This window comes from Callorhinus ursinus, unplaced genomic scaffold (assembly GCF_003265705.2).
Source record: "Callorhinus ursinus isolate GAN/ISIS: 27379988/994484 unplaced genomic scaffold, GSC_fseal_2.0 scaffold8, whole genome shotgun sequence".
NCBI lineage: Eukaryota > Metazoa > Chordata > Mammalia > Carnivora > Otariidae > Callorhinus > Callorhinus ursinus.
In genome coordinates, this window is record NW_027397070.1 from 26,867,445 (window position 1) to 26,892,772 (window position 25,328).

General features: G+C 40.0%; 1 protein-coding gene across 3 annotated transcripts in view; it reads left to right on the forward strand.

Moving 5' to 3' along the window:
- The window catches only part of GNG2 (G protein subunit gamma 2), a 122,945-nt gene that overhangs the window by 92,834 nt on the left and 4,783 nt on the right, over nucleotides 1-25,328 (forward strand). The window contains exon 4 of one of the 3 annotated variants that reach the window (XM_073895219.1): nucleotides 643-3,703. The exons of the other annotated variants lie outside the window; for them this stretch is intronic. The gene's annotated coding sequence lies outside the window, so the exon portion shown is untranslated. Of the gene's footprint in view, nucleotides 1-642; nucleotides 3,704-25,328 lie in introns of those variants that run through there. 3 annotated transcript variants of the gene reach the window in all.

The window sequence follows — 25,328 nt, forward strand, 5'->3', positions numbered from 1 at the left end:
CTCCCCTCCCCCCAACCCCCCCCACCCCCACCCCCGGCTCATGCTTGCTCTCGCTCTCAAATAAATAAAATCTAAGGTTTGCTCCTCCTTTTTTTTTTTTTTAAATTTAAGTAGGCTCCACACCTGATGTGAGGCTTGAACTCATGACCCTTATAGATCAAGAGTCACATGCTCTACTAACTGAGCCAGCCAGACACCTGGGTTTGCTCCTTCTAACTCCCATCAGATGCGGGCTAGAGAGTGAAAGGAAAGAGGATCTTCCTTCTTAAATAAGCTGAGCAGATATCCATGGGCATCTATCTGTCCTAATCTTTTTTGAGTTCTGATAATGCGGCCACGTAAACAGCTTCTCTTCTTTCAACAGCTTTAACTCTTCTTATTATTCATGAATGAGATCAATAAGGGGTCCTCCTCGTCTGCCTTGCTCCTTTACAACACCTTCCTCTTTTCCCTTGGCTTCTTCTTTTTCACTCCCTTGCTGAAAAAGTACAAAGTGGAAGGTGGGCACAGAATCTGCTGCAAGAAGTGAGGTGGCTCAAGGACTGTGGCATCAAAGAGTCATTTAGTGCTTCTTTGGGAGGGGTGGGGAGCGAGGAAGCTTCTGCACATGGACCTTCTGGAAAATGTCACTTTGCCTTTCAGAGTGGCCCAACTAAGATACCAAGTATTTGTGAAGCACCCTCGTGGCTGGCGTGTTCTGTTCCTCCTCAGCACCCTCAGACCTGTCTCCTGAAGGAGCATGTGACGGTGTTGGAGGTGATGAGAAGCTGGCAGTGGAAGAAGAGGATGGAAATAGGGCTCTTCAGCCATAAGTCAGACCTCCATCCTCCCTCACCTGAATAACTGAGTGCAGGGGGGCTCCTAGTTGATCCCTGAAATCCATCTCAGCCCTGTCTCCAGCCCTGCCATCAATTACCCTCCATAGTGCTACCAAGGAAAATTTTCTGTAAGAAAATCTCATTAGGTCCCTCTCCCACAGAAAATCTGTTCATGCTTCCCATCACCTGTAAAATAACATTCAAACTCCTTGGCAGAGTATGCAAGGTCCTTCTGGCCTCTGCCCCTCTTTTTAGCTTCCTCCCCTTCTTTTTGCCCGCCTGCCATACTGAGCCACTTCTGACGCCCTTGATGAAAATTTCAGATGCCTGGAACATTCACTCTCCTCCTTTCTATCCTTCTGCTTTAAACTCTGGTAACTCCGTGAGGACTCAGACCAGTCATTACATCCTTCTCCAAGGCCCCCATCATAGGGCTGGATTTTTACCAATTTTCCGTTGTTCATTTATTCTTTTATCTAATAAGTACTTTATTGACAGCTTTTTAAAGGGCCAGACCTTGTTATGTCCTAGAGATACAGAGATGGAGAAAGATGAAGACATGGCTCTTGCCCTCAAGGATCTCCTAGTCTAGGAGGGGGTTACAGAAAATGTGAATAAGACCTATCACTGACCTAAATAAGATATCCAAGGAGCATAATCACCAGATGTCATCAGAAAGAATGCAGCACCACACCCCGACTCCCTACATATACTACTTCTGAAGGCACCAAAGACATTGCCACTGTAAGAGAGAGAAAGCGTTCATCTAACAAACTGAGTGCTGGGTGGTGATCTTCCTAGGCAATCTTCACATCCAAATCTTTTGGCCCTTGCTACGTACCTCGTTAGGTCTCACGTTGTTGGAAATACAGCAGCAGCTTGTCATTCAGCCTTTGTCCTGCACATCAGAGCCAGGCAGGCATGCTGTGGCGAAGTGTCAGATTATTTTGAGTTCAAGCTGTTGGCTTGAACTGCAACTGTGTTGACAGAGTTGTCAGCTAGCTGGTTTAGGGCTTGGTTATTTGCCTTTAGGAGTCCCTTCAAAGACTTCTGAGCACTCTGGCTTCTCTACCTACTTTCCCTGCGTAATCCCGTCAGCAAGAAAGGGCTTCTCTCTGAAGATCCCATGTAGGTGCTTCTGCAGTCGGAGTAGTGACCTCTTCAAGCTCTGTAGGGCAGCAGTGGGTGTTATGTACATCCGGTAGAGCCCACTGTGACTGAGGCCATGAGAAACGGGGGGCAGGGAGCACCGCTGCCACTGGAGCTCCGAGAGCCCCATCAGCAGGGGTGGCCTTATCCCTCCTGTGGCCTCCAGAATAACTCGGGCTGCAGAGAGAAGCTGTACCGTAAGAGGATCTGAATAGCATATTCATTTTTAAACCTTCTTGTGTCCTATCCTTCTGCATCACAAATCCTGGGAGAATTGAGCTAATGAACCCATTATCTGTTCATAAGCCTCAGGCATATATAAATTATACTCCCAGCCTTTCTCTGTTTCTTTGTTAGCATTTCATTCAAGGACAGAAAGTAAAGAGAAATCAAAGGAAGCTGGGAAGGGATCTGGAGACAGGGACATAGAGGGACGTGGAGACCGTGACACTCAGATGTATGAGACAGCAATATAGTCACACTGATGGTGAGCAAAGATGAATAAAAGGAAGCTCGTCCTTAGAGCACAAGTTGAGAGAGCATGTCCAAAAGTAAAGGACAGCAGGTTTCAGTAAATCTATTTATTCACCACTCTATTAGGGCTCGTTGGGTTTCTAATAATAGAAGCCTAGCCCAAGTTTGCTTAAGCAGGAAGAAGGGATTGATTATAAAAGATACAGTGTGTCTCAGATTCCAAGAGCAGAAATGTAGCTGGGTAAGCAGTAGAAATAAGAGCTGGAAGACCATCAGAAACCAGGAGAGCTCTGTTCTCTGCCCCTGCCTCACTCTGTGTGTCTGCCTCTTTCTTTTCCCGGGCAAGAATAGATTTCTCAGCTGCCTGCTCCATGCGGCGGACATGATGGCCACTCAGAGCTCCATTTCACTTCCAGCTCCACGAAGAAAGAGATAGAGTCAATTCCTTTTAGTCTCAAGTGCATATTGCTAGAATGGCATCTCTGTTCTAATAAGAGTGAACCATCTGCAGTTCATGCAGTTCAATCAACGGACATTAGAATCAAACCACATTGCACAAACATTGCTCCTAGGAATTAACCCACCCCTATGAAATGGAAAGGTTTGGATAGTTAAGGAGTGAGAATCATTGTAAGCTGGAAAGATGCCCTTTGACGGAGGGCATCGTTAGCATCATGAAGAATAATGTAGATGTAAGAACAAAAGAAAGCCAAGGCCAGGAGCGTGGGTAAAATAATTGCTTCTTAACTAATTGAATGCTCCATAAATTGACCCCCATAAAAATGTCAAATTTATTTCCCATTTCTCCCAAATATTCCTAATAGACATTTCCGGCTTGCTCCCCTTATTATCCCAAGAATATGCTATGTAAATTCCACCTCTCTGGTTACTCTGGGTCCCTCAGTGAGAATGCCCATCCCCTCATTCTTTTCCTATCTACTACAGACTGAATGTTTTTCTCCCCCAACCCTCCCAAAAAATTCATTTGTTGAAATCCTAACCCCCAATATAGTGGTATTTGGAGGTGGGGCCTTTGGAAGATGATTAGATCAGGAGGGTGAGCCCTCATGAATAGGATTAGTGCCCCTATAAAAGAGACCCCAGGGAGATCCCTCATCCCTGCCACCATGCAAGGTAATAGTGAGAAGACATCTGTGAACCAGGAAGTGACCCCCACCAGACACTGAATCTGCCAGCACCTTGATCTTAGACTTTCCAGTCTCTGTAACTGTTGGAAATAAATTTCTGTTGTTTATTATCTACCCAGTCTGCACTATTTTGTTACAGAAGCCTGAACCAACTAAGACCCTGTCCAAACCTTACTCCCTCATTTGGGGTCAACTCTAGTCCCCACTTGTCCATGAATCTCTTGCCATTCTGACCATATTTACTAATTGGTTTCATTTTCATCAAATAAATTTTTCCAATTAGAGTACACAGTCCTCAAAGTCAAAGACCATGTCATTTACTTCTCTGTATCCTTCAGGGTGCTGGGGTACAGGCATTCAAGAAATTTTTTTTTTAGTGGATAGCTTCAAGTTCATGTACTTAGAATGTCATATAACAGGACATCAGGAGCTATATTTCACATGACATTTCCAATGACATTTATGGTTTAGGAAATTGCAAGCATGACTATAACTGGCCAAATAAAACTGTGGTCATAGGGGCACCAGGGTGGCTCAGTTAAGTGTCCAGCTCTTGATTTCGGCTTAGATCATAATCTCAGGGTCCTGGGACCAAGCCCCGTGTTGGGCTCTGTACTCAGCAGGGAGTCTGCTTGAGGATTCTCTCTCCCTTTCTCTCCCTGGAAAAATAAATAAATCTTTAAAAAAAAACCTGTGATCATAGGAGAAAATTCATTGAAATACAAAAATGAAGAGAGGACAGGTAAATAGTTTCATGTCTTACGTTTGATTATAAGTAGCCAGCATTTATTGTATACCTTATTTTTATAACAGTTCAACATAAGAACAGACTGATTTTCATAACTGAAAAATATGTATAAATTATTAAACAAACACAAGTGTTTCTAATGACTGAATCATCTTTCTGATGATTGACTCATAAAAGATTGGAATTGAACTTCACCGAAAATGGAACTGAGAAATGGACCAGTTAGACATCATCCTTGGTAGTAGAGAGGGGACATATATCCTAGGTTTGGGACTTGTGAAGTATTTTTCCAGAATTAGAAATGAAAGTTTTAATATCTCTTCCCTAAAATGCTTGCATTTGAGGGGCGCCTGGGTGGCTCAGTCAGTTGAGTAGTCTGACTCTTGGATTCAGCTCAGGTCATGACCTCATGGGTGGTGAGATTGAGCCCTGCATCCAGCTCCATGCTCAGTGGGGAGTCTGCTTGAAGATTCTCTCCCTCTCCTCCTCCTGCCACTCGCACTCTCTCTCTCTCTCTCTCTCCTGCTCTCTCTCAAATAAATAAATAAATAAATAAATAAATAAATAAATCTTTTTCCCCAAAATGCTTGCATTTGATTAGGGAGAATGAGATATTATCCTCCTCATAGGCCAGATGAGATTATTTTTAGGGATAATAAAATCAGGATAGTATGTCAAAGGACATGAAGAAGAAAGGGCCGTATTCACAGATGGCCAGTCCTAATTCATCCAATTTGCTGAAAATGAAACAAAAAAATATAAAATTGAATTCACACATACATTAGTAACTAAGCTTGACACTTCATTTTTATGAGAGTTGATATAACTTTAAAAAGTTCCGTGGATATTTATTAAGCACCGTGTACATTCTTAGCTTTATTCATTGTGTCTAGGAGCTATAGCAGTAGTACTGTTAAACCTTGATAATTTGAAATCCCTAGGAAATGAATTCTTCTGAATAGCCCAGTTTTCAGGCCAGATGAAGTCTTCCTTCTTAAAAATGTAACTACTTTGGATGACACTTTGAATGTCTTTCTTTTTTTATTAAATAGAGTAAATTAAATATAAGGTACTTTTTTGATGATTCTTTTGAAGCTATTCATTTCAAAAATATTATTCTGTTTCCTTTTTTAGAAAAATCCTATTGATGTACCATTAGTTTAATAGCACCTTGGAGGAGAGGGGAGGGGAAGACTACTTAGAAGATTCACTCATTATTTTATAAATAAAAAAACAGACACTATTTATTCATACAATTTTACTTCCTCTAGGATCACAATCGAAGTTTGATCCTGGGTGCTCTTCACACCCAGGACAGAGCCTTTAGCAGTGATACAGGCGCCATGAGGTTGTGAGACATCATGGCACTTTGCTGCCTTTCATTCCTGACATTAGTAATCTTGCTGTCCAGAGCACCTCTTATATTTTCAGTATGGCTCCAAGGCATGTCAAAGAATCCTAAGGTTTTTCCTGCATTCCCAAACTAGTGTTTAAGCTGGATGTTTTCATTTTTTCTTACTTGAATTACATATTAATGATCCAAAGAAAAATGAAGACTTTAAAGTAGCCAGTTGCTTTTGACCTAAGCAAAAGACCTTTCTAGACAAATGTCAGACCAGTCTCTCCTAGCTTGGAAATTCTATCTTTTCCCAGAGGTTTGGCAGTTTCTTTTGCCTTCAGGTATGTTGCCAAGCCAATGACAGACAATGAACTTCCCATTTCAAGCCTCCATCCCAGCACAGTCTTTGAGGTCTTTTTAAGCAACAAATTAAAGTTCAGTCAACCCTGGGTGGTGCTTTTAATGCAGGCAACTCAACTGAAGGACTTGACTGAACGACTGATGCTCTTAACACACATGTGACTTCCCACACAAATCGGCAGTGACCACCCGTCAGTGCTTATTTCTTTGCCTGATGGCTTGCAAGAATTTTGCGACATGAATTTTAAAATGTGTCTTCGTTTCAGAATGTAATGAAGACAGAACTATATCCTTACATACTGTTTAAAATCTTAGGTCTGATTTTTATCCTGACAACTGCTTCTCAGAGCTGTCAGAATGTCTTCCTAGAGTAGGTTCCTGTTTTTTCAGAGCCCAAAATCATAGTTTGGCGGCCTTTATTGGGACTCTCTAGAGTCACCGTTTCTTTACTTCCAGGTTCTCAGGCCCTGTCTAGTTTGGAGAGGTTGCTGGATAGCTGGGTTTCAGCAGTGGTCAATCTGAGGAGATCCACACTCTTGTCAAATGTAATCCCTTCACATGTGCATCAGATATCATCTCCCTAATCCAGGGTTACACTCTACCACCTGTCCATCCTGAATCATCAGTTTGGGTTCTCTATGTCATCATTTCCATCATTGTACAAACGTAGTGTTATTTCTCCATCTTAAATAAAATTTTATTTTTTTTCTCTGAATCGCCCACTTACTCTTCCAGCAACTGCCTCATTTGTTTGCTCTGCTTTTCAGAACTTCTTGAAGAAGTCGTCTGTATTTACTATCTCTAATGTCTCTTTTCCCTTTCTTTTGAAAAATTATTTTTACTCTGGAAATAATCTCAAAGGTACAACAGGGTTGCAAATGCAGTACAAAGAATTTTGTTTTTCCCTGAACCATTTGAAAATAAGTTGTCAACAGTTGCCCCATCACCACCAAATACTTTAGTGTGTGTTTCCTATAAGTGAAAACACTCTTCTACATAATCATAATGCAGTCGTCAGAATTAGGAGGTGAACACTGGTACGTTACTATTTTCTAATCTTCAGACCCCATTTAAGTATTGCAAATCACCCTAGTACTATATCCCTTGGAGCAAAAGGACCCAGTTGAGAATCATGTGTTGCATTTAGTTGTCCTGTCCACAGAGGTCCTTGACTTTCATGGCCTTGACCCCTTTGAAGGTTATGGGCCATTCATTTTGGAGAATACCACTCAAGTTGGGTTTGTCAGCTATTTCCTTATGATTAAATTCAGGTAACAAAACGGGAACATTAATATGGAATTGATGGGGATATTTGTCTCATTACATTTTATCAGTAGCATATGATTTCGAATTGTCACTGGTGATGTTAACTTCGATTACTTAATTAAGGTGTTATCTTCCCGTTTTTTCATGTAAAGTTCTTCTTTTGTCTTTTGTTATTAATAAATATTTGGATCTTGGGAGATGGACCTTGAGACTATATTCACTATCCCACTCCTCATCAAACGTTCTATTTTTTAAAAATTTATTTAATTATATTGATTTGGACTCATGGCTTCCTCTTTTATTCGGTGGTTTATAATCTGCTACTATCATCATTTATTTTGATGCTTTAATTGGCACAGACTAAAAAGCTAGCTATCATGTCCTTCTGACATGACTCCATCTTTCTTTGAGTGCTTCCTTAGTGCTTGGCACAAAAAGATCGTGTAGGGTCCTCTTATTATTTCCCTGCCACAACACTGGAATCACCCTTTTCCCTAAGAACACTAGTTCCTTTGAGAATGGCATTTAGAAATGAAAACCTGGATGCTAGTTGTTCTCATTGCTGAAGTGTTTGAAGTGTTGCTGCTCCAAGTTCCTCTCAGTGGGATAGAGTTAGAGAATGCTATACATGTCTATTTATTTCTTTATCTTTATATCTGTGTATATGTAACCATGAGTTCACACCAATACCACCAGGGCCTGTCCTACACCACAGAGTATATACTAGCTTTCTACTTCCCATATTTGTAACTCCCTTCACTGACAATGAGGATCCTAGCTCCCCTGGTCCTTATTTAGCCAACTGTCCTGTAGGGAACCAAGGTCCCATTCCATGACCTCTCTTCCCAACATGGGTGCCTTCACATCCCACTCGGGCTCCTACACTACTCACCCGGCTATCCTCTGTACAGATGCTCTCCTCACCTTGCTCAAGCTCTGACCTCCCACTGTGGGCCCCTGACCTGGTGTGGAGCCCACTTTGCTTAGTCTCACCCAGTCCCTTTAAGACTGAATTGTTCATGAAGAAGAAGGAGGAGGAGGAGGCCCCATGTGCTTGTAAACCCATTCCAGTGAGGTTTTCACCCCCACCATTCTCTTGAACCTTCTCTCACCAAGGTTGCTAATGACTGCAGATGGCTAAATCTAATAGTCAATTCTCCATTTCATCATACTTGACCTACTGGCGGCATTTATCATGGTTGATGATTTCTTATGCCTTGGAGCATTTTCTTCAGCATTTGGCTCTCAACAGTCCCCACTCTCACAGGTAACTATGTCTAAATTTCCTTTTCCGGCTCCTCTTAGGCTCCCCAGCTACTTACATTGAAACGTTCCAGGGTTCAGTACTTGTCCCTCTCTTTTCTATCTAAATATACTCTCTTGATGATCTTGTTCATTCCCAAGGCTTTATGTACCTTCTATATGTCCTTGATTCCCAAATTTATAGCTCTAGTCTACATCTCTCTCAAACTCCAGCATTGTATATCTCACTAACAGACATTTTAATTTCAAACTTAAACTATATTCCTGGTCTCACCCCCAAAACTTCTCCCTGCAGCTTTCACCAGCTGAAATGAGAACAGTTCTATTTGTTCAGTCCAAAAACTTCGATAGCCTTAATAGTTCTTCATACCCTTTCTCCAGTCCATCATAAAATCCTGGTGATTCTACATTCAAATACTGTTTATCCAGAATTATACCACTTCACACTGCCTCTGAACCACTGCCATCTCTCTCTTGGATTACGACAGTAGCTTCCAGGACAATCTCTACTTCGACCCTTGACTCCCACAAAGTACTCACTGCTTTCCACACAGCATTCAGAGTGCTCCTTTACAGTGCAAGTCAGTGCCTCCCCTTCATTCTGTAAGTTTTCACCCAAAGATTAATTGCCTTCTCAACTAAGCCTAAGTACTGCAATCTGTTCCCCAACCCCCCCCACCCCCACACACATTCTTAATCCCTTTTACCCTGCTCTACTTTTCATTTCCTTATAAAACTTACTACCCTCTGGGGCACCCGGGTGGCTCAGTTGGTTAAGTGTCTTGATTTCAGCTCAGGTCATGATCTCAGGGTTGTGAGATAGAGCCCCATGTTGGGCTCTGCAGGGGGTGTGGAGCCTGCTGGAGATTCTCTCCCTCTGCCCCTCCTGCCCCCTTTCTAAATAAATAAATTAGTTAATTAATTAAATAAAACTTACTACCTTCTAACGTTCTCTATAACTATTATGCTTTCTTTTCTGTTCTCTCCATTCTCCCATTCAAATACTGTATTGGCAATTTGATGATGCTGTACATTGGTGTGGTTTGATTTATGTTTCTTCATTTGGGGTTTGTTTAGTTACTTGAACCTGTGGGTTTGTTTTTTTCATCAACCATTATGTCTTTTTCAGCCACTATGTCTTCAGATATTGTTCCTTCTTCTGCACCCACAACCTTTCTCCTGTCCTTCGGATGCCCCAATTATATCTATATTCAGGCCCTTAAGTTATCTTCTAGCCTAGTGCTCTGTTCATATTTTTTCAGTCTACTTTCTCTCTCTACTTCATTTTGGAGAGTGCCTATTGTTGTCTTCAAGTTCACTCATCTCTTCTTCTGCAATGTCTAAATCTGCTAATTCCATCCAGCGTATTATTTATCTCCAGAGATTTGATTTGGGTCTTTTAAATATCTTCCATGTCTCTTTTTATCATGTTTTGCTTTCCTCTACCTTCTTGATTTTACAGACAGTATTTACAATAGCTGTCTTAACAACATCATTATTAATCTTATCATCTGTGTCAATTCTGGGTCTTCCTCTTTGTATTATTTTTTTTTCCTTATATGGGAGAGATTTTTTTTTCCCACTTAATTATATGCCTGAGTTTTTTTTATTGGATTCTAGATATTGTGGCATACTGGAATTTTTTGTATTCCTTTTAATATTTGGGGGTTTTGTTCTATAGTGCAATTAAGTTACTTGGAAACATTCTGATCTATTCAAGGCTTACTACTGAACATTGGCAGGTGGGTCCATAATAGCCTTTAACCTGGGCCAATTTGGCACCACTCCCACAGCAATACCCTTTATAGGACTCTAGTCAACCCCTCAGTGTTATGAGATCTTTCTACTCTGCCAGTAGAAAGGCACAAACTGCTCCAGCCCTGTGTGATCACCAGGGATTGTTCCACTTGATCCTTTCTGAATATTTTTGCACAGCCTCAAGCAGTTTTCTCCCACATATGTGCTGATCAGTGTTCAGCTAAAGACTCAAAAGGAATCCTCTGGAGGCCTCCAGAGCTCACACTTTCTCTCTCCCTCTTTCTGTGTCTGTGTAGCTCTTTCTTCTCTGTTACTCTCTCCTCAATTCAAGGAGATTCCTTAACTCTGTTTTGGTGGCCCCTCCCTGTGCCATGGCCTAAAAACCCTTTTTACACAGTCAGCTGGGACAATCATGGGGCTTGTGTTATCTCCCTTCTCTCACTGATCACTGTCCTGTGCTGCCTCTTGCCTAACATTTATAAACTAATTGTTCCTATATTTTTTCCAGTTTAATTAGTGTGTGTTTTATCATCATAGTCTGAATTAGAAGTCTAGAAAATTACATAAGTTCTGCAAGGACAGAAATCTTTGTGTATTTTCTTCCTTTATTATTCCAAGTATCCAGACCTATGCCTGGCTTATTAGGTACTCAGTGAGTATTAGTTGAATAGAATATTCATTGAATAGGATTATGTTTGAGAACTCCTTCAGCAATTATCTGAGTGTCTACCATGTGTCTGGTATTAATCATACAATGGTAGATAAAGCAGACATGGTTTCTGCTTTCCTAGAGTATAGTGCCTAAAGTGAAAGAAAAATATGAAACAGCAAATAAACAATGGTTGTCATTATAAATTGTGAGAAGTGTTCCTCTATAAAGGAAGAGAATGGGATGAAAGAACATAATGAGGGAAGTCATTATTGGAGGAAGTGGTCATTAAAGACTCTGCAGAGAGGCATTATTTCAACTGATTCATAAAGGAAGAGAAGGAGCCAGGCTGTTGAGAAAATGGGGAAAAGAATGTTCCGGGGAATTGTATATGTGAAGCTCTGAGGCAGAAAAGAACTTGGAGCTTCCATAACATTAGCTGAGGTGTGTAGGGGGAGGGAAGAATGCCACACATGAAATTGGAAATATGGGCAGGCCCAAAGCATGCAGGACCCACAGGCTGTTTTAAGAGTTTTGGTTTTCTGCAGAGTACAATGGGAAACTATTAGAGGTTTTGAGTAAGAGAGTGGTATGAGCCAATTTATATTTTTAAATTAACTTTCTAGCTGTAGTGTGGAAAATACTACTCTTGGCACAGTAGTGAAAGCCGGGAATTCATTTACAATTGAGATTCTTAAACTTTTTTCTGCCCTAGACCTGTCTGGCAGCCTAGTGAAGCATATGGTCTCCTTCTCAGAGTAATGTTTTCAAATTACAGAGGAAACTAATCATACTGAAATACAGTTTATCAGAATAGTTTTTAGAGAAACATTTGTGATAGAGTTATATATGTACCCCTTTGTTAACTGCTAATATAAGATCTAATAGTGGGTCTATAATTATAAAGTGGATGAACATAAATGAAATGTTGAGATGTTTGCAAAAACTTCTAATGTGATGGGAAATATCCAATTTCTATGGCTAACCAAGTCGAGGGACTACTAATGGCTACTGTTGTGTGTTGTCTACATCTGGGAATGTAATGGACAGAAATGCTAAATCTCCATTTGAGGTTAGTGAAGATAAAGATGTAATTTTTATCATTGACATTCACAGACCAGACCACCCCCTGAATTCTCTCTGTTGATCCTGTGTTAGTCCATTTGAGCTGCTATAATAGAATACCATACTGGGTGGCTTATTAACAACAGACATTTTTTCTCATAGTTCTGGAGACTGGGAAATCCAACATCAAGGCACTGGCAGATTCCATGTGTAATGAGAGCCCACTTCCTGGTTAATAGATGGCTGATTCGCACTATGTTCTCACATGGCAGAAAGGGGTGAGGGAGCTCTGGGATCTCTCGTATAGCACTAATCCCATTCATGAGAACTCCAAAATCCATCACATTGGGAATTAAGTTTTAACATGTAAATTTTGGAGGGCACAAACATTCAATTTATAGCCGACCCCTTGGAAAACCCAAATTAATCACTTTTTATTTAAGAGGTTATTTCCATAAACATGGACAAAGAAGAAGGGGGCTTAAACTTGGGTAGTCACAACAGCAGTGACAATGAGACAAATTTGAGATATTTTTGGAGTAATAAGCAATAGGACCAAAAAGAGAGATTGCCTAGGGTTATTGGGGAAATATTAATGGAAGTAGGCCTAGGGATATATAATGTAAAGGACACTGTGTGCAGAACGTTAGCAGGGATAGTCAGAAAGAGACTTGCCAGGCAGACTATTGCTGTGACTCATTTAAGACAGGGGACAAGGCTGACACTATGGGTTAGAAAGGAAGACTATTCATAGGATTAAGTCAGGAACACTAGGACTCACTACTCAGCCACTCATGAGCTGTGAGACCTAGGCAAACCCCTTCCTAATGAAGCCTCAAATTCACATATTTAAGATGAGGACAATAATAGCTTGTGACCCATAACATTGTTGTAAGGATTAAATAAGATACTGTATGTAAAGTGGTTAGCACAATTCTGACATATAGCAAGGGCAGATAAATATTAATAGTTATTCTTATTACTGCTAGGATTCTGACCATGTGTTGGATTATCACCCACAGGGAACTGCAATCCGGTTAAGGAAACAAGATAAAACTCAGAAAATATTTTGAGAAAGAAACCATTCGGAATCAAGTGTTCAAATATAAGATATAAGCAACTCTTAAACTATTAGTTTTGTCCGATATAGCACTTTCTGTATCATAAAAAGACTGAAAATTTCTTCCACACACAGGCCTACCTTGTTTTATTGTGCTTTGCTTTGCTGCACTTCTCAGATACTGCAGTTTCTACATATTGAAGGGTTTTTGGCAACCCTGCATTGAGCAAGTCTATTTGTGTCATTTTGCCAATAGCATTTGCTCCCTTCATATTACTGTGTCGCATTTGGGTATTTCTTCCAATATTTTAAACTTTTTCATGATTTGTTTTGGTGATCTGTGACTACTGATTATGACTTGCTGAAAGCTCAGATGATGGTTAGCATTTTTTAACAGTGCAGTATTTTTTAATGGCATTGCACACCTAATAGACTGCAGTATAGTGTAAACATAACTTTTGTATGCCATAGAGAACCACAAAATTCATTTGACTCGTTTTATTGTGGTATTCACTTTATTCCAGTAGTCTGGAACTGAACCTGCAATATTTCTAAGGTATGCCTGTGTTTGTGTGTGCACATTGCAGAAGAGCAGGGGTGGTGCTGGATCTCTTCTTAACAAGTGAGTTTCAGATATTACTGTTGCCTGGTCTTTGCTGCTTAGTGCTGAGCTCCTGTTTGCAGTAATAATGACTATGGCTCAAGCAAGTAAAAGACACACACACACACACACACACACACAAAAGTAATTGAGATTCAGTCTGAGAGTCTGTCCTTTGCTTTCATTTAGAGGAGCTAAGACAAGAACAGGCTGTTTCCTTTCATTCCATCATAGTAGCATTTCATAAAGATGTGCAAAGAATTTCAATTTCAACCTTTGGAGCTAGCCCTGCATTTGAGTAGCTCGTATGTAGATATCTGTGGCTTGATGGCAAAGCATCAAGGGTTCAGTTCTTTTTCTGCCAAGTGCTTTGCTATATGACATTGAACAATTCAAGCCATCTGCTGAGCCTTACTTTTTCACTTATGAAAGGAATTTAACACTTCTTACCTCAGGATTATTGTGTAGAGCAAAAGAGAAAACCCAATGTCTGAAACATAATAGGAGCATAATAAAAATATTTTTTATAAGCAATGCAATGTCAATTAAAGAGCAACGCTTTAAGCCAAAAACTGTAACAAGAGACAAAGGTCCTCATATAATGGTAAAGGGATCAATTAATCAAGAGGATATAACCATCATAAATGGATATACACCCAAAACAAGAACACCTAAACATATTAACCAAATATTAGCAGACCTGGGATGCCTGGGTGGCTCAGTCAGTTGGGCATTTGCCTTCGGTTCAGGTCATGATCCCAGGATCCTGGGATTAAGTCCCGCATCGGGCTCCTCGCTCGGCGGGGAGCCTGCTTTTCGCTCCACCTGCAGCTCCCCCTGCTTGTGCTCACTCTCTTTCTGACAAATAAATAAATAAAATCTTTTTTTTTTAAAAGCAAATTATTACCAGACCTGATGAGAGAAATAGACAATAATAAAATAATACAGCAAATTTAATAGTCCACTTTTAACAATGGATAGATCATCCAGACAGAAAATTCATAAGGAAATGTTGGACTTGAACTATACTTTAGACCAAATGGATCTAAAAGACATATACAGAACATTCCACCCAACAGCAGCAGCATATACATTCTTCTCAAGTGTACATGTTATGTTCCCCAGGATAGGACAAATAATAGGCCACAAAATAAGTCTTAGCTAATTTAAGAAGACTGAAATTGTACCAAGAATCTTTTCCAGCCACAGTGGTATGAAACTACAAATCAGTAATAGGAAAACTGGATAATTCACACACATGTGGAAATTATACAACACACCCCTGAACAGCAAACCAATGGATCAAAGAAGAAATTAGAAGGTAAATAAAAAAAACCTGAAAACAAAAAAGTGGAAACACAACATCCTAAACTTATGAGATGCAGCAAAAGCAGTTCCAAGAGGGAAGTTTCCTTTCACCTACATTTAAAAAAAGAAGAAGAAGAAGGGGGAGGGGGAGGAGGAGGAGGATCCTAAATAACCTAACTTTAAACCGTAGGAACTAAAAAAAGAACAAATTAAGCCTGAAGTTAGCAGAAGGAAGAAAATAAAGATAAGAGCAGAAATAAATGAAATAGAGACCAGAAAAATAATAGAAAAGATCAATGAAACCTAGAGCTGGTTTTTGAAAAGATAAATAAAACTGACAAATCCTTAGCTAGGCTAAGAAAAAAAAGAAGACTGAAATAAAATCAGAAATGAAAGAAGACATTGCAGTTGATACTACAGAAACCCAAAGGATCATAAGAAACTACTGTGAAAAATTTTATGCCAATAAATTGGATAACCCAGAAGAAATGGATAAATTCCTAGAAGCATGTCACCTTCCAAGACTAAATCATGAAGAAATAGAAAATCTGAACAGAACAAAAAAAGAGTAAAGAGATTGAATCAGTAATGAAAAAGCTCCCAACAAGGAAAAGCCCAAGACCAGATGGTTTCCCTGGTGAATTCTACCAGACATTTAAAAAAGAATTTATGCTAATCCTTCTCAAACTCTTCCAAAATCAAAGAGAAGGGAATACTCCCAAACTCATTATAAAAGGCCAGAATTACCCTGCTACCAAAGCCAGATAAGGATACTACAAGTTAAGAAAACTACAGGCAAATATCCCTGGTGAATAGATGCAAAAATTCTTTACAAAATATTAGCAAACTAAATTTGGCAGCACATTGAAAGGGTCATACACCACAGCTAAGTGGGATTTATCCCTGGGATGCAAAGATGTTGCAACAAATCGATAAATGTGACAAATCACATTAGTAGAATGAAAGGTAAAAATCATATAATCATCTCAATAGAGGCAGAAAAAGCATTTAACAAAATACAACATCCTTTCACAATAAAAACCTCAATAAATTGGGTATAGAAGGAATGTATACCTCAACATGATAAAGGCCATATATGACAAGCCCACAGCTAACATCATCCTCAATTATGAAAGAGTGAAAGCTTTTCTTCTAAGATCAGGAACAAGACAAGGGTCCCCCATTTTCCCAAGGGTCCCATATTTACCGCTCCTATTCAACATAGTACTAGAAGTCCTAGCCAGAGCAGTCAGGCAAGAAATAGAAATAAAAGGCATCCAAATTAGAAAGGAAGAAGTGAAATTGTCTCTTTTGGAAGATGAAATGATCTTACATATAGAAAATTCTAAAGATCCCACAAAAACAAAACAAAACTTAGAACTAATCAACAAGGTAAACTAAGCAGTAAAGTAGCAGGATACAAAATCAGCATCAGACAGCCATTGTGTTTTTATGCATAAAAAATGAAATAGCAGAAAAATAAAATCTCATTCATACTAGCACCAAAAACAATAAAATACTTAGGAATAAATTTACCCAAGAATATGAAAGGGTTGTACACTGAAAACTAGGACTTTGATGAAAGAAATTGAAGACACAAATAAATGGAAAAAATAGTCTATGTTCATAGATCCGAAGAATTAATATTGTTAAAATGTCCATACTACCCAAAACCATCTGTAGATTCACTGCAATCCATATCAAAATTCCAATGGCATTTTTCACAGAAATAGGAAAAAAAAAAATTCATATGGAACCACAAAAGAACCTGAATAGCCAAAGCAATCCTGAGAAGCACAAAACTGGAGGCCTCACATTTCTTGATTTCAAACTCTATTACAAAGCTATAGTAATCAAAACAGTATGGAATAAAAATAAGACACACAGCCTGAGGCGGAACAGTTGGCGGAGGAGTAGGGGACCCTATTCCCATTGGTCCTCGGAATTGAGCTGGATATCTACCAGACCACTCTGAGCACCCACAAAATCAGCCTGAGATGTAAGAAGATCTGGATCTCTACAAACAAGATCACAGGAGGTTGATTTCAAGGTATGAAGCAGGGAGCCATGATTCCGTGGGCAGATATTGGAGGATAAACGACAGTGGGAGAGAGCCCAGCCGTAGGGATCCGACACTGCGGGTGAACAATAGCCTCCCGTGCTGAGGACTGCGCACAGACTTGCAGACTGGTAACGGTGGGGAAAGGACTTTAGGGAAGCTCCTGGGACTAAAACCCCCAGCGGTGAGGTTGCACGTGCGAACTGGGGGTGGCTGGTGGTTCTAGAAGCACAAAGGCCAGAGATGTGCCCCATCCTGGAGGCAGGACTGGGAGCGCTGTGGAGGGGCACACAACCCAGGACACTGCAGTTTATAGCAGCACGGACAGAAATGGAGACAATGTGGCCTGGAGAGCTCACTGAAGAACAGACTGCGATCTCTCTGCTCTGAGGCAGAGGGTGGGAAATGGTCTCTTCTGCTCTGACTCTTGGAAGAGATGCAGAAAGCCGCCAGAGAACAAAAGCCCCAAAATACCGGTTTTCACTGAGCCCATCCCCCGCCACAGGGGGCTGCGCAACTCTGCCTAAACAGGGTTGCCTGAGTAACAGTGTGGCAGGTCCCTCCTCCAGAAGACAGGCTGGGAAAACAAGAGGCCAGCAACCCTAAGGTCCCTAGAAAACATGTGCATCTTGTTTGGGTTGTGGTTAATAATTTGGACTCTGTACATTCCTTCAACCACCCCTCAATAGAATGACTAGGAGGAGGAACCCCCAAAATAGAAAAGACTCAGAGATTATGACTTATGCCACAGATTTACAGATGGATTCAGATATAACCAAGATGTCAGAGATGGAATTCAGGCTATCAATTGTGAAGACAATAGCTAGAATGGAGAAATCAATTAATGGCAACATAGAATCTCTAAGGGCAGAAATGAAAGCTGAATTGGCAGAACTTAAAAATGCTATCAGTGAGATCCAATCTAATCTAGATAATCTAACAGCTAGGGTAAGTGAGGCAGAAGAAGGAATTAGTGACCTGGAAGACCATTTAATAGATAAAAAGGGAAAAGAGGAGGCCAGGGAAAAACAACTCAGAATCCATGAAAATAGAATCAGAAATAAGTGACACCATGAAACATTCCAATGTCAGAATTATTGGAATCCCAGAGCGGGTGGAGAGAGAGAGAGGACTAGAAGATATATTTGAGCAAGTTGTAGCTGAAAACTTCCCTAATCTGGGGAATGAAACAAACATTCCTGTCCTAGAGGCAGAGAGGACCCCCCCAAACCCAAGATCAAGGAAAACAGGGCAACACCCTGGCATGTAATAGTAAAACTCGCAAATCTTAGAACCAAGGAAACCATCTTAAGGGCAGTTAGGGGGAAGAGATTCCTTAGGTACAGAGGGAGGAACATCAGAATAACGTCAGACCTGTCCACAGAGACCAGACAAGCCAAAAAGGGCTGGCAAGACATATTCAGGGTACTAAACAAGAAGAACATGCAGCCAAGAATACTTTATCCGGCAAGGCTGTCATTTAGAATGGATGGAGAGATGCAGAGCTTCCAAGACCAGCAGAAACTGAAAGAATATGTGGCCACTAAGCCAGCCCTGCAAGAAATATTAAGGGGGGGTTCTAAAAAGGAGAAAGCCCCCAAGAGTGATATACAACAGAAATTTACAGGGACAATCTATAAAAACAAGGTCTTCACAGGCAAGATGATGACAATAAATTCATATCTTCAATAATCACTCTCAATGTGAACAGCCTAAATGCTCCCATAAAATGGCACAGGGTTGCAGATTGGATAAAAAGATAGGACCCATCCATACGCTGTCTACAAGAGACTCATTTTGAACCTAAATATACATCCAGACTGAAAATGAAAGGATGGAGATCCATCTTCCATCCCAGTGGACCTCAAAAGAAAGCTGGGGTAGCAATTCTTATATCAGACAAATTAGATTTTTAAACTAAAGACTGTAGTTAGAGACACAGAAGGACACTATATCATTCTTAAAGAGTCTATCCAACAAGAAGATCTAAAAATTGTAAATATCTACGCCCCCAACATGGGAGCAGCCATCTACATAAGCCAACTGTTAACCAAAATAAAGTCATATTGATAACAATACGTTAATTGTAGGAGACCTCAATACTCCACTCTCAGCAACAGACAGATCATCTAAGCAGAAAATCAACAAAGAAACAAGAGCTTTGAATGACACACTGGACCAGATGGACCTCATAGATATATACAGAACATTCCACCCTAAAACAACAGAATACTCCTTCTTCTCGAGCACACATGGAACTTTCTTCAGAATAAATCACATACTGGGTCACAAATCAGATCTCAACCAATACCAAAAGATTGAGATTATTCCCTGCATATTCTCAGACCATAATGCTTTAAAACTGGAACTCCATCACAAGAAAAAATTTGGCAGAAATTCAAACACTTGGAATCTAAAGACCACTCTGCTCAAGAACGTCTGGGTCAACCAGGAAATCAAAGTAGAACTTAAACAATTCATGGAAACCAATGAGAATGAAAACACATCAGTCCAAAACCTATGGGATACTGCAAAGGTGGTTAAGGGGGAAATACATAGCCATCCAAGCCTCACTCAAAAAACAGAAAAATTCCAAATTCACCAACTAACTTTACACCTTAAAGAACTAGAGAAAAACAACAGATGATGCCTAAGCCATGCATTGGAAGAGAAGATTAGAGCAGAGATCAATGAATTAGAAACCAGAAACACAGTAGATCAGATCAACGAAACTAGAAGCTGGTTCTTTGAAAGAATGAGTAAGATCGATAAACCACTGGCCAGACTTATCCAAAAGAAAAGAGAAAGGACCCAAATTAATAAAATTATGAATGAAAGGGGAGAAATCATGACTAACACCAAAGAAATAGAAACAATTATTAGAAATTATTATCAAATCTATGCCAATAAACTGAGCAACCTGGAAGAAATGGATGCCTTCCTGGAATCCTATAAACTGCCAAGACTGAAACAGGAAGAAATTGACAACCTGAATAGGTCAATAACCAGTAACAAGAATGAAGCAGTGATCAAAAACCTCCCAAAAAACAAGAGTCCAGAGCCTGATGGATTCCCTGGGGAATTCTACCAAACATTCAAAGAAGAAATAATATCTATTCTCCTGAAGCTGTTTCAAAAAATAGAAACAGAAGGAAAGCTTCCAGACTCATTCTATGAGGTCAGCATTACCTTGATCCCCAAACCAGGCAAAGACCCCTTTAAAAAGGAGAATTTCAGACTGATATCCCTGATGAATATGGATTCCAAAATCCTCAACAAATTCCTAGCTAATAGGATCCAACAATACATTAAAAGGATCATCCCCCACGACCAAGTGGGATTTATCCCAGAGATGCAAGGGTGGTTCAACATTAGCAAATCAATCAATGTGATAGAACACATTAATAAGAGGAGAGAGAAGAACCATTTGGTCCTCTCAATTGATGCAGAAAAAGCATTTGACAAAATCCAGCATCCTTTCCTAATTAAAACTCTTCAGAGTATAGGGATAGAGGGAACATTCCTCAAGTTCATAAAATCCATCTATGAAAAGCCCACATTGAATATCATTCTGAATGGGGAAAAGCTGAGAGCCTTTCCCTTAAGATCAGGAACACGACAAGGATGCCCACTCTTGTCACTGTTGTTCAACATAGTACTAGAAGTCCTAGCAACAGCAATCAGACGACAAAAAGAAAAGGTATTTAAATTGGCGAAGAAGAAGTCAAACTCTCTATTTTCACAGATGACATGATACTTTAGGTGGAAAACCGAAAAGACTCCACCCCCAAATTACTAGAACTCATACAGCAATTCAGTAATGTGGCAGCATACAAAATCAACGCACAGAAATCAGTTGCTTTCTTATATACTAACAATGCAACAGTAGAAAGAGAAATTAGAGAAACAGCTCCATTTACAATAACACCAAAAACCATAAGATACCTTGGAATAAACCTAACCAAAGAGGTAAAGGATCTATAGGAACTACAGAACACTCATGAAAGAAATTGAAGAAGACACAAAAAGTTGGAAAAACATTCCATGCCCATGGATCGGAAGAATAAACATTGTTAAAATGTCTATGCTACCCAGAGCAATCTATACCTTCAATGCCATCTGATCAAAATTCCAATGACCTTTGGAACAAACAATCCTAAAATTTGTATGGAATCAGAAAAGACCCCGAATTGCCAAGGAAATGTTGAAAAAGAAAAAGCTGGGGCCATCACGTTGCCCAATTTCAAGCTATATTACAAGGCAGTGATCACCAAGACAGTATGGTACTGGCACAAAAACAGACCTATAGACCAATGGAACAGAATAGAGAGCCCAGATATGGACCCTCAACTCTATGGTCAAATAATCTTCAACAAAGCAGGAAAAAATATGCAATGGGAAAAAGACAGTCTCTTCAATAAATGGTGCTGGGAAAATTGGACAGTCACATGCAGAAGAATGAAACTTGACCATTCTCTAACCCCATACACAAAGATAAACTCTAGATGGATGAAAGACCTCAATGTGAGACAGGAATTCATCAAAATCCTAGAGGAGAACATAGGCAATAACCTCTTTGACATAGGCCACAGCAACTTCTTTCAAGATACGTCTCCAAAGGCTAGTGAAACAAAAGCAAAAATGAACTTTTGGGACTTCATCAAGATAAAAAGCTTCTGCACAGCAAAGGAAACAGTCAACAAAACAAAGAGGCAACCCACAGAATGGGAGAAGATATTTGCAAATGACACTTCAGATAAAGGGCTGGTATCCAAGATCTATAAAGAACTTCTCAAACTCCACACCCAAAACACAAATAATCAAGTCAAAAAATGGGTAGAAGACATGAACAGACACTTCTCTGAAGAAGACATATATAAATGGCTAACAGACACATGAAAAAATGTTCATCATCATTAGCCATCGGGGAAATTAAAATCAAAACCACATGGAGATAACACCTTACACCAGTTAGAATGGCAACAATTGACAGAGCAAGAAACAACAAATGTTGGAGAGGTTGTGGAGAAAGGGGAACCCTCTTACACTGTTGGTAGGAATGCAGGTTAGTACAGCCACTTTGGAAAACAGTGTGGAGGAGCCTCAAAAAATTAAAAATAGAGCTACCCTATGACCCAGCAATTCCACTCCTGGGTATTTACCCCAAAGACACAGATGTAGTGAAAAGAAGGGCCATATGCACCCCAATGTTCATAGCAGCAAAGTCCACAATAGCCCAACTGTGGAAAGAGCCTTCAACAGTTGAATGGATAAAGAAGATGTGGTCCATATATACAATAGAATATGACTCAGCCATCAGAAAGGATGACTACCCAACTTTTACATCAACATGGATGGAACTGGAGGAGATTATGCTAAGTGAAATAAGTCAACAGAGAAAGTCAATTATCATCTGGTTTCCCTTATTTGTGGAACATAAGGAACAGCATGGAGGACAATAGGAGAAGGAAGGGAAAAATGAAGGGGGGGCAAATCAGAGGGAGAGATGAACCATGAGAGACTATGGACCCTGAGAAACAAACTGAGGGTTCTAGAGGGGAGGGGGGTGGGGGGATGGGCTAGCCCGGTGATGGGTATTAAGGAGGGCACGTACTGAATGGAGCACTGGGTGTTATATGAAAACAATAAATCGTGGATCACCACATCAAAAACTAATGATGTATTGTATGGTGACTAACATAACATAATAAAATAAAAAAAAATAGACACACAGACCAATGGAACCAAATAAAAGAGCCAATAAATTAACCCTAGTATATACCATCAACTAATATTTGACAAGGGAGCCAAGAATACCTGGTAGGGAAAGGTCATCCTTTCAATAAATGTGTTGGGATAATTGGATAATCACATGCAAAAGAATGAAACGGGATCCGGGGTGCCTGGGTGGCTCAGTCGTTAAGCGTCTGCCTTCGGCTCAGGTCATGATCCCAGGGTCCTGAGATCGATCCCCACATTGGGCTCCCTGCTCCGCGGGAAGCCTGCTTCTCCCTCTCCCACTCCCCCTGCTTGTGTTCCCTCTCTCGCTATATCTCTCTGTGTCAAATAAATAAATTAAAAAAAAAAACAAAACAGGATCCACATCTTACACCACCCACAAAAATTAACTCAAAATGGTTCAAAGGCTTAAATATAAGACCTGAAGCTATAAAACTCCTAGAAGAACACAAATGGGGTGAGCTCCTTGACATTGGTCTTGGCCATGATTTCTTGAATATGACAGCAAACATACATGCAACAAAAGCAAAAACAAATAAGGGGTCTGCATGAGACTAAAAGGTTCTGCACAGCAAAAGACAATCAACAAAATGAAAAGGCAACCTATGGAAAAGGAGAAAATATTTGCAAACCATATATATGGTAAAGAGTTAATATCCAAAATATATAAAGAACTCATGCAAGGAAAAAAATCTGATTAAAAAATGGGCAGAGTAACTGAGTTGACATGTTTCCAAAGAAGACATATAACTGGCCATCAGGTATGTGAAAAGATGTTCAAAACACTAATTAGTGGAATGCAAATCAAAAGCACGAGATATCACTTCACACCCGTTAGGATGGCTATTATCAAAAAGATAAGTGATAACAAGTGTTGGTGAAGATGTGGAGAAAAGGGAATCCTATGTGCTGTTGGTGGGAATGTATAATGGTGCAACCACTATGGAAAACACTATGCAGGGTCCTCAAAAAGTTAAAAGTAGAACTACCCTATGATCCAGCTATCCCAGTTCTGGATATATGGCCAAGGGAAATAAAATCAGAATTTCACAGAGTTATCTCCACCCCCATATTCATTGCAGTGTTATTCACAATAGTCAAGATATGGAAACAACCTAAGTGTTCATCTGTAGATGAATGGATAAAGAAGATGTGATATATACATACAATGGAATATTCAGCCATGAAAGAAGGAAATCTGGCCATTTGTGATAATATGATGGACTTGAGGGCACTATGCCATGTGAGATAAGTCAGACAGAGAAAAGCAAATACTGTATGATATCATGTGAAGCCTAAAAAATCCAACTCACAGAAACAGTAGAATGGTGGTTGCCGGGGGCTGGATGGTGAGGAAATGGGGAGAGGTTGATCAAAGGCTATAAACTACCCATTATAAGATGAATAAATTCTGGGGATAGAATCCACAGCACGATTACTACAGTTAACAGTACTGTATTATATACATGCAGATTGCTAAAAGAGTAGATCTTAAATGCTCTCACCATACACATAAAGAAAAAGGTAATTATGTGAGGTGTTAATTAACCTACTGTAGTTATCATTTCACAATATAGTAGTGTATCAAATCATTGCAATATACACCTTAAAGCTACACACTGTTATCTATCAATTATATCTCAATAAAGCTGGGGAAAAGTAAATAAAAGATTATTTTAAATGCAAAAAGAAAGTGAGGCTGACTGACTTTTACACAACTATACTGCATTGGACAGTGTCCCCTAAACCTACCTGGAACCTTAGAATGTGATCTTATTTGGAAGTAGGATATTTCTAGATGTAATCAAGTTGAGATGAGCTCATAGTGGATTAGGGTGGGCCCTAATCCAGTGATATGTAGGTAGGAGATTTGGGCACAGACAAGAGAATGCCATGAACAGAGACATACAGGACAGAAGGCTATGTAAAGATATGGGCAGAGATTGGTGTGATACATTTACAAGCCAAGAGACACCAAGGATTGCTTGAAACCACCAGGCGCTAGCTAAGAAGCATGGAACAGATTCTCCTTGGGCCTCCAGTGGAAACCAACCCTGCTGATACCTTGATTTTGAACTTGCAGTCTCTAGCACCAACTGTCAGAGAATAAATTTCTGTTGTTTTAAGTCACCCAGTTTGTGGCAATTTGTTAAGGCAAATCGAAGAAACTAACACACTAATACCTATACCTCTTTACATCAGTCAGAGTAGACTGGATTTTGTTGCAGTAACAAAAGGTCCTCTCCCATTCTTAGGGGCTTACAACAACAAAGTTATACTTCTTATTCCCACTACATGTCCTTTGCAGATCAGCTGCCACTCCACACCATGTCACTTTGAGCAGTGACCCTGGCAGATGCAGCAGCCTCTACCCAGAATATTGCCTCTGTCTGGCCCGTGATGAAAGGAACAGAGAGTCCGAAAATTCAAAGACTTAGGGGGTTAGAAGAGGAAAGCATTAAACCATAAAATTGAAAGGTCTTTTAAGTGACAAAGCTCTAATCAACGCAACCATAAGGCAAGG